The 15,046-nt window shown below is 48.2% G+C and overlaps 1 protein-coding gene across 4 annotated transcripts in view; it reads left to right on the top strand.

Annotated features, from left to right (window-relative positions):
• The window catches only part of EPS15L1 (epidermal growth factor receptor pathway substrate 15 like 1), a 354,413-nt gene that overhangs the window by 210,803 nt on the left and 128,564 nt on the right, over positions 1 to 15,046 (top strand). The window lies entirely within an intron of this gene.

The following is a 15,046-nucleotide window of genomic DNA, read 5'->3' as shown; positions in this document are numbered from 1 at the left end:
TACTTTTCAGTCTCGCTCTCATTGCTTCCAAGTCCAACTGGGGTTTGTTAACCACTTAAGGACCGTAAGGTTTTACCCCCTTAATGACTAGGCCATTTTTTGCAATTTGGCATTGCATGACTTTAACTGGCAATTGCGCAGTAATGCAATGCTGTAACCAAACAAAATGTATGTTCTTTTTCCCTAAAAATAGAGCTTTTTTATGGTATTTGATCACCTCTGCGGTTTTTATTTCTTGCGATATAAACGAAAAAAGACCATAAATTTTGAGAAAAAATTACACTTTGTACTTTTTCTTAAGATCCAATAAACTAAATTTTTGTCATATATTAAGCTACATGTCTTTGATAAAAAAAAAAATCTCAGTAAGAGTATATTTATTTGTTTGTGCAAAAGTTATAATGTCTACAAACTATGGTGCATATACTGGAATTTACGCAGCTTCCTGACTGCCTATCTCATTTCTTGAAGTGCTAAAATGGCAGGGCAGTACAAAACCCCCCCCCCCACCCCAATTACCCTTTTTGAAAAGAGTAGACACCCGAAAGGAATTTCCTGAGAGGCATGTAAAACCCATTGAATATTTAATCTTTTTGTCACAGGTGTTTGAAAAATTACAAAGTTGTCATTTAAATGATATATTGCTCACGCATGCCATGGGTATATGTGGAGTTACACCTAAAAATACATTCTTCTGCTTCTCCTGAGTATGGGGATACCCCATGTGTGAGACTTTTTGGCAGTACAGCCGCATACAGGACCTCAGGCTTTCTAAGGGCGTAAATTGTTGACTTCACTTCTCGCTACCTATCACAATTTTGGAGAACATGAAATGGCAGGATAGCACAAGCCCCCCCCCCAAAAAAAATGACCTCTTCTGGGAAAGTAGACACCCTAAGCTATTTGAAGAGAAACGTGTTGAGTATTTTGCAGTTCTCGCTTTTTGTCACAAAGTTTTGAAAAAAAGATACATTTTACTTTTCTTTCTTCATTTTCCAAAACAAATGAGAGCTGCAAAATACTGCAATTTACGCCCTTAGAAAGCCTAAAGGCGGTGATTGGTTTTCGGGGTCCTGTAAACTATAAAATATTCCATGAACTCAACATACTCAGTAAAGTTATATCGAGACCACTGTTCCTGATCTTTGCTGACAGTATTAGGACAGGAGATGTACCAGGGGATTGGAAGAAAGCTAACGTGATTCCAATATTCAAAAAGGGCCAGAGGCATATCCCGGGAAATTATAGGCCTGTCAGTTTGACATCAGTAGTATGTAAACTTCTGGAGGGGATGATAAGGGACTATATTGTAGAGTTTGCTAAGGACAACAACATCATCAGCAGTAATCAGCACGGGTTTACAAATGGGCGTTCTTGTCAAACCAATCTCCTTACATTCTACGAGGAGGTGAGCTGTGAGCTAGATAGGGGGAGACCAGTGGATGTGGTGTACTTGGATTTCGCTAAGGCGTTTGATACAGTTCCCCACAAGCGCTTAATTTATAAAATAAGGTCTGCAGGTATCGATAGCAGGGTTTGCTCTTGGATACGGAACTGGCTAAAAAGGCGGGTCCAAAGGGTAGTAATAAACAGCGCATACTCAGACTGGTCTGAGGTGGTAAGCGGGGTCCCCCAAGGCTCAGTCCTGGGACCAACCTTGTTCAATTTATTCATAAACAACATTGAGGTCGGGATCAGTAGTTCGATATCAGTTTTTGCAGATGACACAAAATTGGGCAGGGCAATAACTTCACAACATGAAGCAGATATCCTGCAGAATGACCTGGACAAAATAACAGAGTGGGCAACGACATGGCAAATGAGGTTTAACGTGGAGAAGTGTAAGGTTTTGCACTTGGGGACTAAAAACATAAAATCACAATACACGTTAGGAGGGGAGCCCTTGGGGGAATCAAAAATGGAGAAGGATCTGGGAGTATTGGTTGATGATAGATTAGGAAACAGCATGCAATGTCAAGCGGCAGCTTCCAAAGCCAACAGAATATTAGCATGCATAAAGAAAGGGATGCATTCCAGAGATAAGACTATAATCCTTCCACTTTATAAAACTCTGGTCCGACCGCATCTGGAGTATTCCGTCCAGTTCTGGTCGCCAGTCCTCAGGAGGGATGTGTTGGAGCTGGAGAGAGTCCAGAGAAGGGCAACTAAACTAATTAGGGGATTGGAGGACCTTGACTATGAAGAGCGTCTACAATCGCTCGATTTATTCTCCCTGGAGAAGAGACGTCTGAGGGGGGACATGATAGCAATTTATAAATATCTTAATGGGGATCCCAGCTTAGAAAAAAAGCTGTTCATTCGAAGGGATTGCATGAGGACTCGAGGGCATACAATGCGATTAGAGGAGAAGCGTTTTAACCTCAGGCAACGCGGGGGGTTCTTTACTGTTAGGGCAACAAGATTGTGGAATTCTCTACCACAAGAGGTGGTTTCTGCGGGTAGTATGGTGGCTTTCAAAAGACTCTTAGACTTACATCTCAAGGATCAGAACATTCAGGGGTATGGGAGATGATTACAGCCACACATGCCTACACAGGTTGAACTGGATGGACTATTGTCTTTATTCAACCTCACCTACTATGTAACTATGTAACTATGTAACATGCCTCTCAGCAAATAGCTTGGAGTGTCTACTTTCCAAAATGGGGTCATTTTGGGGGGTTTGTGCTATCTTGACATTCGAAACTGTGATAGGTAGTGAGGAAGTAAAATGAGCAATTTACGCCCTTAGAAAACCTGAACGCGGTGATTGGTTTTCGGGGGCCCAAAAAAGTTTTACACATGGTATCCCTGTACTCAGGAGAAGCAGCAGAATGTATTTTGGGGTGTAATTCCACATATACACATGGCATGTGTGAGCAATATATCAATTAGTGACAACTTTGTGTAAAAAATAAAATCCCCAATTTTTACGGAAACTTGTGGCAAACTATAAAATATTCCAAGGGCTCAATATGTCTCTCAGCAAATAGCTTGGGGTGTCTACTTTCCAAAAAGGGGTCATTTGAACTGTCCTGGCATTTTATGCGCAATATTAGAAGCTTATGACACACATCACCCATTCTTCTAACCACCAAGCCTTTTCTGACACTTGTTTATATGATAAAGTTTGTTTTTTTTTTTTACTCAAAAGTTACTTTGAATCCCCAAACATTTTATATATTTTTTAAAGCATTGGCCCTACCGAAGTCATGAAATGCTCGTAGCTTCCGGCATCTTAGGCCATAGAGATGATCAATGCCGTTCTGGTCTCCAATCAGCTCTATGGTCAGCTGACGGAACCACCGGCTGCAGTCTCGGGTTACCCAGTGCTACACGAGAGCCCAAAAAAACGTGGAAGGTGGGAGGGAGGGGGAGGGAAGGTCCCCTTCCACTGCTTGTAAAAGAAAGCAGTCTAGCAGGTAATAAGCCACTAGGATTACTTTTTTATAAAGCCGACCGCTGGCTGTAAAAAAACGATATCAAGATGATGCCTAGACCTGCAGGCATCATCCTGGTATGACCACCCAAAGTCCAGCGAGAGGTACCAGTATGTTTCTGGTCCTTGTTGGGCATATATTGTAAGGTTCTTTTTTTTTCTTTTTTTTTTTCCATGCAGCCTATGGGCTGAACAAAAAAAAAAAGGACCTAACAGATTCCTCCGTTTACATCAGTCGATGTGGATAAGAAATCTCTGCCAAGAAAAATGTTAAAAAATATATGGAAATGCATAGGTGAGATCCGCCCTTTGTGTCCACCCCATCTCCTATGCTTCGCCATATATGCTCTTTTTTTTTTTTTACTGCGGTGGTGGTGGTGAAATCACCTCCTACAGCGCTGCAGTCATTTATTTACGTATATGCTAAGAGCAAACACTGTTGTTGTCAAGATAAACAAATCAGTGCTGCAACTGATGAGTGTACCTGCAAAGCAAACAATGGTTAAAAATAAAACACAGTAACAGGAAAACAATACAGTATAGCATTATATTAGAAAGTACAGTAAAACAGTAAGAACAGAAAATTAACTCCATAAAATGACAACTATTGTTGACTTTTTTTTTTTTAATTTTTTAATTTTTTTTTTTTTTTACACTTTTTTTGTATCTGTAAAAAAACGTTTAGACTAGGGTCTCTCAAAATGCGGTAGCCATCTAACATCTTTCGGGACCCTGTGTGAAAGTGTGCCCTAGACTGTGCCGTGCTGTACCCTATACTAATACTCCACTAATGCGTTGTAGCGACAGAAACCATCCCCGATTCAGAGACCAGGTTGGCCAGGACAGGAGAGATAAAAAGTTGGTGTATCTGCATTTTCTATAGACTGGATTGTGAATTTGGGCCACAGCACCTTCTGGATACAAAAGGGCTGTAAAGATCTCTTCCTGGAATTTTAGGAAGGATCCACTTCTTCGTGACACTTTGTATAGCACATAAGCATTCAGCAGAGCCAATTGGAAACATTGCTATCTTTCTCTTACGTCCTCCGACAGTCGCCGCCTCTTCATATTCGTCACAATGGGGTATTAGACTTTGCTCCGAAGGAGTAGCTAGGCAACAGAATATGTTAACATCAAAGCTTTTAACACATCCCACCCTCAAGGGGTCGTCCCCTCAGTCAATACCCTCCTACTTCCTGCAACCATATCTCAGTTTCAATGTCTAGCTTGTCAGGAGTAGCTGGTTCTCTCTGTGCTGGGGCTTTGTGCCCCAGCCTCTTTCTTCTTTTTTGATTTTTATTTGAGTTTTTTCTCTACCTTTACTTAGCTGTTCTTTTTGTCAGCATTTGTTAGTTCTTCTGACGAAGAGGATCATGCGGGCTGGGTCTCGGGGCTGATCCCCCTGGTCGCAGGTCGTGGGTCAGTGGCTTCCCAGCCTGCCATCGAGTGTTCAGCCAGGTAACGCTCCTGGCACAGGGAACGACCCATCCCTGTTCGGTGCAGGGATGATTGGTGAGGTGGCTACCTCACTGGACGCTGTGCGGTTTCTTAACCCCCATTTTGTGCGCCTTGTATGCGTCTCTCCCTGCCTCATGTGCAGCGGCTTGTTCGCCTGTGCGGGTCCCCCACACCATTGAGAGGTAAGTGTATCTATGTGGGGACCTGTCTGTCTGGGGGGGTGTCAGTCTGTGACTGTGTAACCTGCCTCTGTTCACACTGTTTGTCTCCCTATCACTCTGCTGCATGCTGCGGGCTGCAAGGGGGGGGGGGGGGAAGCTGTGTGACACTGTCTGTGTCAGCCTTGTTCAGTGTGAGAAGCTGTGGGGCATGTTTTGTGGCATGTTTGGGCACAATACAACGATCGCTGCGGCGATCTGCCATGTTTTTTTATATGGATGGTGTTATGTGCATTACTGTACTGTAGGAGCGGCGGTTTTGGCGCCAAACGGCGCCATTTTGCCTGCACTCGCTCCGGCCGCATGTTCTACATGCATGGCGGCCATTTTCTTGTAGCCTCCCATAGGCTTTAATAGAGCGCCCTGGTCGCATCACTTCCTCTTCTCCTGGGTACACCGATCGAGGCAGCAGCAGCGGCGAGGGTCTCCTCAGGTTTTATCCTTCTGTTCTTGCTATATCCATTGCCTGTGTCAGTTTATTGTCCCTGTGGGGGTCTCATTGTGCTTGTGTGTGGTGCGGTGGGCTGCGCTCGCCGCGCTTGTTAAAGGGGCAGTTAACCCTTTATTCTCCGGCATATCATATTGGGGCAATGGATTCTCAGGAGGGCAAATTTCCTGCCACCTTGGTGGAAAGCCAGGGGACCGCTGTTTCCCCCCCAGGGGGGGATTTGGCCACTATTGTGGCCGGCCTTGCTGCTCAGGTGCAGATGCTGGTGGCTGCTCAATCTACTAAAAGACCCAGAGTTTCTATTTCCTCTGATTCTGAGGGTGAAGGTGATGGGGCTGTTATGGCAGGGGTCTCCTTATCGGGGTCCCGCTCCTCCCTGGATCTAGTGGGGTCCGAGGTGGAGGCTGAGGTTGAGGGGGTTGATAATTCTCCCCCTGGCTCGCCTGAAGAGCTTGCAATCATGGATGAATTGATTGCTTCCATAAAACAAACGCTGCGTTTGCAGGATGAAGTGTGTCCCCCCGCTGCCTTGGCGGCTTATGGGACGCAGAGAAAACGCAGGACGCCGCAGGTTTTTCCCTGCAATGATGATTTTCAGCGCGCTGTTAAGGAACAATGGCGCAATTTACGCAAACCTTTTGCTGTGCCAAGTAGGTTCAAGCTGCGTTATCCTTTTTCGCCTTCCACTGATGAACGGTGGTGTGTACCACCCCCGGTGGATCACGCAATTGCGGTTTTGAACAAATCCACTGCGATTCCTGCAGAGGATTCCCCGGTGTTCCGTGATGCCACGGATAGAAGAATGGAGTCTCTTGCCCGTCATACTTATTCTGTTACGGGTTCGATGCTTAAAGCTCTGTTTGCCTCTCTCATGGCGGCCCAGGCTGTCGCAAGTTGGACGCAGATGCTTAGGCGCGTCCTAGTGGCCGATTCGGCCTCGCCGGCGACCCTGGATATGGTGGATCAAATCCACCAGGGTGTCATGTATCTGTGTGATGCGGACTTGGACTTAGTCCCGTTGGCTGCACGTGTACACAGCGTGGCGGTGTTGTCTCGCCGCCTGGTTTGGTTGAAGTGTTGGTTGGTGGACCACTCTTCACGTAAGACCTTAGCCAATCTGCCTTATGATGGGTCTCGCCTTTTTGGGGAGTCCTTGGATGTGTTGATTAAGGGGATCACCGGAGGTAAGAGCACTCTCTTGCCCCATTTCCCCAAGGCTAAGGGGGCTTCTGGGAAGAAGCATGCTAATTTTCGGCCCCCTCAGGGGTCCTTTCGTGCCTTTCGGTCGCACTACAAGGGCAAACCGTTCAAGGGACAAGGCTCTCAAAAGAAGCCCTGGTCTGGTAAACAGAAGTCCGGTCAGTCCGGACCCGCTGCCCATAACAGTGCGGCCTGAAGGGTGGGGTGGGGGGACGCTTGCTCGGTTTTCTTCAACCCTGGTTGGCCCGCGTGCGGGACAGGTGGGTTCAGGAGATCGTTCGATCTGGTTACAAGATCGAGTTTCTCTCTCGGCCGGAGAGCAGATTTTTTCCCTCAAATCTTCAACTGTCTCCAGAGCGTTTACGGGACCTGCACCTGGCGGTGCGAGACCTGAGGGCTCAGGGAGTGGTGGTTCCGGTGCCTCATCGGGACGGATTTCGGGGGTTTTATTCCAATCTGTTCACCGTGCCCAGGAAGGAGGGCAAGGTTCGTCCAATTCTGGACTTGAAGGCTCTAAACCGCTCTGTGCGGGTTCGCAGGTTCCGCATGGAATCCCTGCGGTCGGTGGTGGCTGCCCTGGTTCCAGGGGAATTCATGGCCTCCATCGATTTGAAGGATGCGTATCTTCACATCCCCATTTTCGAGGGTCAACAGAGGTACCTTCGATTCGCCATTGCGGAGGATCACTACCAGTTCGTGGCGTTACCTTTTGGTCTCGCCTCGGCTCCGCGGGTTTTCACCAAGGTGCTTGCACCGGTTCTGGCATTATTGAGAGCCCAGGGCATCTCTGTCCTGGGGTATCTGGACGACATTCTGGTTCGGTCTGCGACCAGCCAGGGTCTGGAGAAGGACCTGTCTGTCACGATGCAAACTCTGCAGGAGTTTGGTTGGACGATAAATTTTCCAAAGTCGACACTGAGTCTGTCGGTTCGTCTTCCCTACCTGGGAATGATCCTGGACTCGGTTCAGGCGAAGGTCTTCCTGCCAGAAGACAAACTCAGAACTCTTCAGGTGGAAGTCAGGTCCCTCAGGGACTTTCCGCACTCGTCTCTGCGGACGTGCATGAGATGTCTGGGATTGATGGTCTCGGCCTTCCAAGCGATTCCCTTCGCCCAGTTTCACACGCGGGGTCTCCAAGCGGAGATCCTGTCCAGGTGGGACGGGCGACCTCAATCTCTGGATCTTCAAATCTCGTTGGGCCATCGCACCAGAAGGGACCTTCTGTGGTGGCTCCAGTCCCCGATGGTGTCGGGGGGCAAGTCTTTTTGTCCTATCTCGTGGACGGTGATCACCACGGATGCCAGCCTGTCGGGCTGGGGTGGTGTTCTGGGCGTTCTGTCCGCCCAGGGAACTTGGTCGGAGGGGGAGTCCTCCCTTCCGATCAACATTCTGGAATTGCGTGCGATAAATCTCTGTCTTCATCGTTGGACGGACCGGCTGCAGGGCTGCCCGGTTCGAGTGCAGACGGACAATGCCATGGCGGTGGCCTACATCAACCACCAAGGGGGCACCAGGAGTGCCCGAGCGGCTCGAGAAGTGGCCGACATTCTGTCCTGGGCCGAGACTCATGTCCCGGCGATAACGGCGGTTCACATTCCGGGGGTGGAGAACTGGCAGGCGGACTATCTGAGTCGCCAGTCCCTGGATCAGGGGGAATGGTCTCTCCACCCGGCTGTCTTCCAGATGTTGTGCGCGAAGTGGGGTCTTCCAGATGTGGACCTGTTCGCGTCTCGTCTCAACAACAAGGTGAGCAGGTTCGTGGCAAGGACGCGCGACCCTCGGGCAGACGCGTTAGTGGCCCCGTGGCATCAGTACAAGCTGATGTACGCGTTTCCACCGATTCAGTTGCTGTCCAGGTTCCTTCGCAGGTTACACTCGGAACGCAGCACGGTGATTCTTGTGGCGCCGGATTGGTCACGCCGGTCCTGGTACGCAGACCTCGTGAATCTGGCGGTCGACGCCCCGTGGCGTCTGCCTCTTCGAGACGATCTCCTGTCTCAAGGGCCCATATACCATCCTGCTTTACAGTCGCTGGCTTTGACGGCCTGGCTGTTGAGACCGAGGTCCTGAAGGAGAGGGGTCTCTCCCCTGAGGTCGTTCATACCTTGATCAACGCGAGGAAGTCTTCCTCGGGGAAGGTTTACTACCGTACTTGGAAGGCCTATTTTGCCTGGTGTGAGTCCAGGGGGTTTTCACCCCGCACGTACTCGGTTTCCCGAGTGTTGTCCTTCCTTCAAACAGGTGTCGATCAGCGTTTGGCGCTGGCTACGATAAAGGGTCAGGTGTCTGCGCTGGCCGTTCTTTTTCAACGTCCCGTGGCTTCCAACTCCTTGGTTGGCACTTTTGTTCAGGGAGTGCGGCATCTGGTTCCTCCTAGGAGGGATCCTCTGCCCCCTTGGGACTTGAATCTCGTTCTATCTGTGTTACAACATGCTCCTTTTGAACAGATCAGGGAGATCTCGTTGTCTATGTTGTCCAAAAAGGTCGCCTTTTTGGTTGCGATCACTTCAGCTCGCAGAGTGTCGGAGCTGGCGGCTTTGTCCTGCAAGTCTCCGTATCTGGTTATTCACTTGGATAAGGTGGTCTTGCGACCTAATCCTTCTTTTCTTCCGAAGCGAGTTTCGGAATTCCATCTCAATGAGGATATTGTCTTGCCTTCGCTGTGCGCGAAGCCTAAACATCCGAAAGAGGTGAGACTACATTCTTTGGATGTTGTTCGGGCGATAAGGGTTTACCTTAAATCGACTGAGTCTTTTTGAAAGACGGATTCCTTGTTTGTTCTTCCAGAGGGTCCTCGGAAGGGCATGGCGGCGTCGGCCTCTACCATCGCCAAATGGATCAGGCAGACCATTGAACAGGCCTATGCTTTGCAGGGGAAGGTTCCCCCTGTGCCTGTGAAGGCGCACTCTACTAGATCTCTGAGTACGTCTTGGGTCTGTCGTCATGGGGCTTCTGTAGCCCAGGTGTGTAAGGCGGCGACCTGGTCGACCGTGCACACTTTCACAAAATTCTACAAGGTGGATGTTCAGGCATCGGCGGATGCTTCCTTTGGCCGCAAGGTTCTTAGTGCGGCAGTTCCCTAGGGTCCCTTGTTGGGACCTCTGGCTGTTGGGATAAGTTTTTATCCCCTGGTTCTTTGTTTTTTCCTGGGTTGTTGCTCCTGTTGAGCAAGTTTTTTTCCTGTTGCCCAGCTGGCTTCCTTCCTTTGGTGAGGTTCCTTTCCTTGATGCGGAGACTGCGTTGCCTTACGGCGCGGATGCGTTTCCCACCCCTCATGTTTGCACTGCTTTGGGACGTCCCCATTGTGACGAATATGAAGAGGCGGCGACTGTCGGAGGACGTAAGAGAAAACGGAATTTTTGTAAAATCTTACCTGTAAAATTCCTTTCTCTGAGTCCTCTGACAATCGCCGCCCCCGCCCCTCTTTTGGGGTTTGGTTGTATACTCTAATGCTTTTCCACTGAAACTGAGATATGGTTGCAGGAAGTAGGAGGGTATTGACTGAGGGGACCACCCCTTGAGGGTGGGATGTGTTAAAAGCTTTGATGTTAACATATTCTGTTGCCTAGCTACTCCTTCGGAGCAAAGTCTAATACCCCATTATGACGAATATGAAGAGGCGGCGACTGTCGGAGGACTCAGAGAAAGGAATTTTACAGGTAAGATTTTACAAAAATTCCGTTTTTCCCTCATCAATCCAGAAACTATATGTATAGCCTGTTGCCCTGTCACAGAGCTTATACATCTTGATCTTGACCCCCCCATATCTGGCACGCTTGCTGAGGAGAAACTGATTAAAAATAAGGTGGACAGAAAATTTAACCAGGGACTCATCAACTCAGACAGCTTGTTGGGGTGTATACAAGGCTGCAAGTTTTTGGTTGAAGTGATTTACAAGGTTTCCTGAGGTTACGACTGTTACTCTACTGTTTGCTCTCTGTACCCTATGGGTTATTAGTTGTTTCTCTGTAATTCTCCAGTGCATGTTAAACGTTGTACTACATTTGTTAACTCCAATAAAATCTTTGAAACAGAAGTGATTTACAAGGGGCCGAATTTTGTGGATCATCCTCAGGACGACAGAGTTCATTGTCTTTGAAATGCATGAACTGCAAGATTTGCTCGTATATAGTCCTGGCCATGGCAGCAGAGAACATGGATTCTTCATATGATGAATTGGGTCAGTGGACCAATTTGACCGCAACTCCCTCTTTTTAGTAATGCCCATGATGGGGGATACCCCCAGAAAGATTCAAATTTGGAAACAGCGATACATTTCCAGGCAAATTCTCTGGAAAGGGTCAAATTTGGATTTGCGGCGATAATTTGATCGGCATCTAAATTGCTTTGGTCCACAATAGATTTGTACAGATCTTCCATGAAAAACAGCTCATAAAAACCAAGGGGAGTTGGCCAGTGAATGGGGGGGAAGTACGGGCGCTGCAGAAGTGGTGGGCTTCCAATCAGGATTTGCGAGCGCATCAGGAAGGACACTATGGGCTGTACAGACCTGTCTTTGAATTTTTGGTGGCTGCGGGACACTATTTGTGCTAGCGACCACACCAGCTTGAACTGCACTTATGCGACTCGCTACATCACCAAGGGTTCCTGCAGTGCTGGTTTGACTACAACTAGGATGTACTAGGCCGCTGGTGCTTGCCAGTTCACCAGGTTAAGCGGCACTAGTACCGACACGAGAACCCTACGATTGTTGCACCTCAGCAACAGAAGAACGGGGGTCGGGTACGCCTGAAATTAGCAGGGACCACTACGCCATCATCAGAGCTATCTGTCAGGGTGCCGCTGCTCTCTACAGGTTCGAATTCTGTCAGTGAGACTTCCCCCGTTGTTCTCTCATCTGTCATGCTCCACATTGTGTAGGCCTCTTCACTAGTGTACCTCTGTTTGAACAGTTTGGCCAATAAATTCATAGCTACCTAGTGTGACTCACAGGTAGAAAAGCACCTGGTTGGTAAGGACTGTTGGAACCATTACCAAAAAATGTAACTGATAGAGCTAGCAGAGATCAGGCCTGACTCTGCTAACGCTGAGGTTTAGTGTGCTGTGTATTCAAAGTGACAGTAATCTGCTGATACTGCACTTCTTGGGGACTGGGAGAAGGGGCTAAACGCAGGTGCTGGCAGGTGTTGGGGCCAATTCTGCTAACGCTGCGTTTTGGGAACACTATACTGTACTATTGGGGACACTAGTATAGTTCTATACTGATCAAAGATATTGATCCGTTCAGACACTTTACTAGTAATGGAGGTGTTTAGTGTGTGTGTGTGTGTGTGTGTGTGTGTGTGTGTGTGTGTCACTGGCAATCAAAGTGTTAAAATTTATTGCTAAATATGTGGTGGGCAATCTGACGCTATCCTGGATTGATGCTAACTAAAGTTAATGCTGGTTATAAACTAGCTGAAAAATCAGTTAAACTTGTTTTTGAATAAGGAACACTGGGCCGTGAGAGCAGATGATTTCACCTTCATGTAATGACCGAATTTTGATCGCTAAATCGTTCAGTGGATATATATGAATCTGTTTTTCCTTCGTTTTGTCACATATGCCTAGTGCAAACAGTTCGGGGGAGAAACACATTAACCTTTAATTTATCGTTCGTTCGGCGGAATTTTCCAAACTGTTCCTTAGATTTTTCCTCTCTGAAAAATTAAAACCGATTTTCTATTTGTGCTTATTAACTGGATGAAAAACGAACGATTTTTCGGCTAGTGTATGGCCAGCATTATGCTAATTGACATCACCTGTGACTCTAATACAGTGATCAGAAAAAAGATCTGAACATTATAATAGTGACATTGTGACAGGGCAGTGAAGGGGTTAACTTGGGTCGATCAGGGGGGTTACATTTTTTTTAAGGGATATATGGCGGGTACCCTAAATCTATCTGGGACAGACACTAACTACCACTAACTGCTGATGACACTAACTGGCGTCACAAGTAACACTAATACAGTGATCAGTAAATTATATGTATACTGTATATAGAGACACTGTGACAGGGAGTGAAAGGGCTACCTGGGGTGATCAGGGGGTGACAAATGTGCCTATGTGTACTGGTGTCAGTGTAGTGCTTGTGTACTCACTGTCTAATGCTTTCTCGCTGGAACTGAAAAGGGCTCCAAGAGAGGAGATTGCATCAAAACCTGTGCCTGTGTTTACATTACACAGGCACAGGACGGTCTGTCATTGGTCAGAACCGATCACTTGGTCCAGGCCATAAAGCATTGGTCTAGACCTGATGACTAATTGGTTCTGAACCGAATCAGATCATGGCGGGGACAGCGGGCGCACGCGCGTCTCCTACCTCCATGCGCGATCGTCGTACAGGTATGTCTGTTCGCGCGACCGAACCACCTTGCCGCAGTAAAACTGCAGCGGGTGGTCAGCAACTGGTTAAATTGCATTTTGGCTTCTTGTCTCTCCAGAACTGCATTGGCAAGGTGATCTCACAGAAAATTTGTATTTCATCCCCTTGTACAAGGCCACAACAACTCTGACCCTCTTTACATCTGGACAATTATTTATTCCTGGTTATGAAGAATCTATTAGGGCAGTGTGACACTGTCATTTTGCTTTCAAATTGCTATAAAATAACTATCCTAAGAAGTAATCAAACAGAACAGAAGCTATTTTTCTCTTACGTCCTCCGACAGTCGCCGCCTCTCCATATTCGTCACAATGGAGTTATTGACCTTTGCTCCGTAGGAGTAGCTAGGCAACAGAATATGTCAATATTAAAGCTTTTAGCATATCCCACCCCCAGGGGGTGGTCCCCTCAGTGAATACCCTCCTGCTTCCTGTATCCATACCTCAGTTTCATTGTCTAGCTATCAGGAGTAGCAGGCTGTTTCTGTGCTGGGGCTTTTGTCTCAGCCTTTATCTTCTTTTTTGATTTTATTTGAGTTGTTTTCTCTCTCTTTACTTAGCTGTTATTTTTTTCAGCATTAGTTAGTTCTTCTGATGAAGAGGATCGTGCGGGCTGGGTCTCGGGCTGGCTCCCCTGGTCACAGGTTGTGGGCCAGTGGCTTCCCAGCCTGCCATCGAGCGTTCAGTCAGGTTTTTTCCTGGCATATGTGAACGACCCATCCCTGTTCGCTGCAGGGATGCTGCGGTGAGGTGGCTACCTCACTGGACGCCATGCGGTTTCGCACCGCAGTTCTACTGCGTCCTGGCTGCGACTCTCCCTGTCTTTTGTGCAGCGGCTTGATCGCTTGGGCGGGCTCCCCACGCCGTTCGCAAGGTAAGTGTACTCTGTGTGGGGATCTGTCTGGTTAGTGGGTGTCAGTCTGGGACTGTGTAACCCTGCATTCTGTACACACTATTGGGCTCCCTGTCTGGTTTGCTGCTTCTGTGGGCTGCAAGGAGGGGGGCCATCCTACACTGTGCTGTGTTGCAAGTGGTGTATTTTCTCTGTGTGACAGGCTGTATGCTGTGGGGCATGGTGTGAGACATGTTATGCATACATGCGGCGGCCGCTGCTGCGGTCCGCCATTTTTTTATTATTAGCAAGTGCTGGCCATCACTGTGTGAGGGGAGCGGCGCTTTTGGCGCCAAGCGCCGCCATTTTGGCGGCGACCGCTCAGACCACATGTCAGCGCTGCATGCTCTGCCTTTGCAGTCCCCCACCGGCGGCCATGTTTGTGGAGCCTTCCATAGGCTTTATAGGAGCGGTCTGTATTACATCACTTCCTTTGCCCTGAGACCAGCGATCGATGCAGCAGCCTGAGGGATCTCTCCAGGTTTTATCTTCCTTATTCCTGTATTCATTGCCTAAGTTTGTTGTACTTCTCCCTGTGGGGGTCGGTGTGTGCTGTGTGTGTGCGGTGGGCTGCGCTGCCGCGCTCTTAAAGGGACAGTACCCCTTTTTTTCCTGCAAACTTTTGGGGCATGGATTCTCAGGAAAGCAAATTTCCTCCCACTTTAGTGGGGGACCAAGGGTCTGCTGCTTCCCCCGAGGGGGGCGATTTGGCTACCGTTGTGGCTAACCTAGCTGCTCAGGTGCAGATGCTTGTGGCTGCCCAATCCACAAAACGGCCCAGAGTTTCAATTTCCTCTGATTCAGAGGGCGATGGTGATGGGGCTGCTATGGCTGGGGTCCCCTTATCGGGGTCCCGTTCGTCCCTGGACTTTGTAGGGTCGGAAGGGGAAACAGAGGTTGAAGGGGTTGATGATTCCCCCCCTGGCTCGTCTGAAGAGCTTGCAATCATGGATGAATTGGTTGCTTCTATCAAACAAACGCTGCATTTGCAGGATGAACCATGT

Source organism: Pelophylax lessonae (genome assembly GCF_965119305.1).
Source record: "Pelophylax lessonae genome assembly, chromosome: 1".
NCBI lineage: Eukaryota > Metazoa > Chordata > Amphibia > Anura > Ranidae > Pelophylax > Pelophylax lessonae.
The sequence above is the reverse complement of the archived record's forward strand: the minus strand, read 5'-3'. Positions and strand labels throughout refer to the sequence as shown.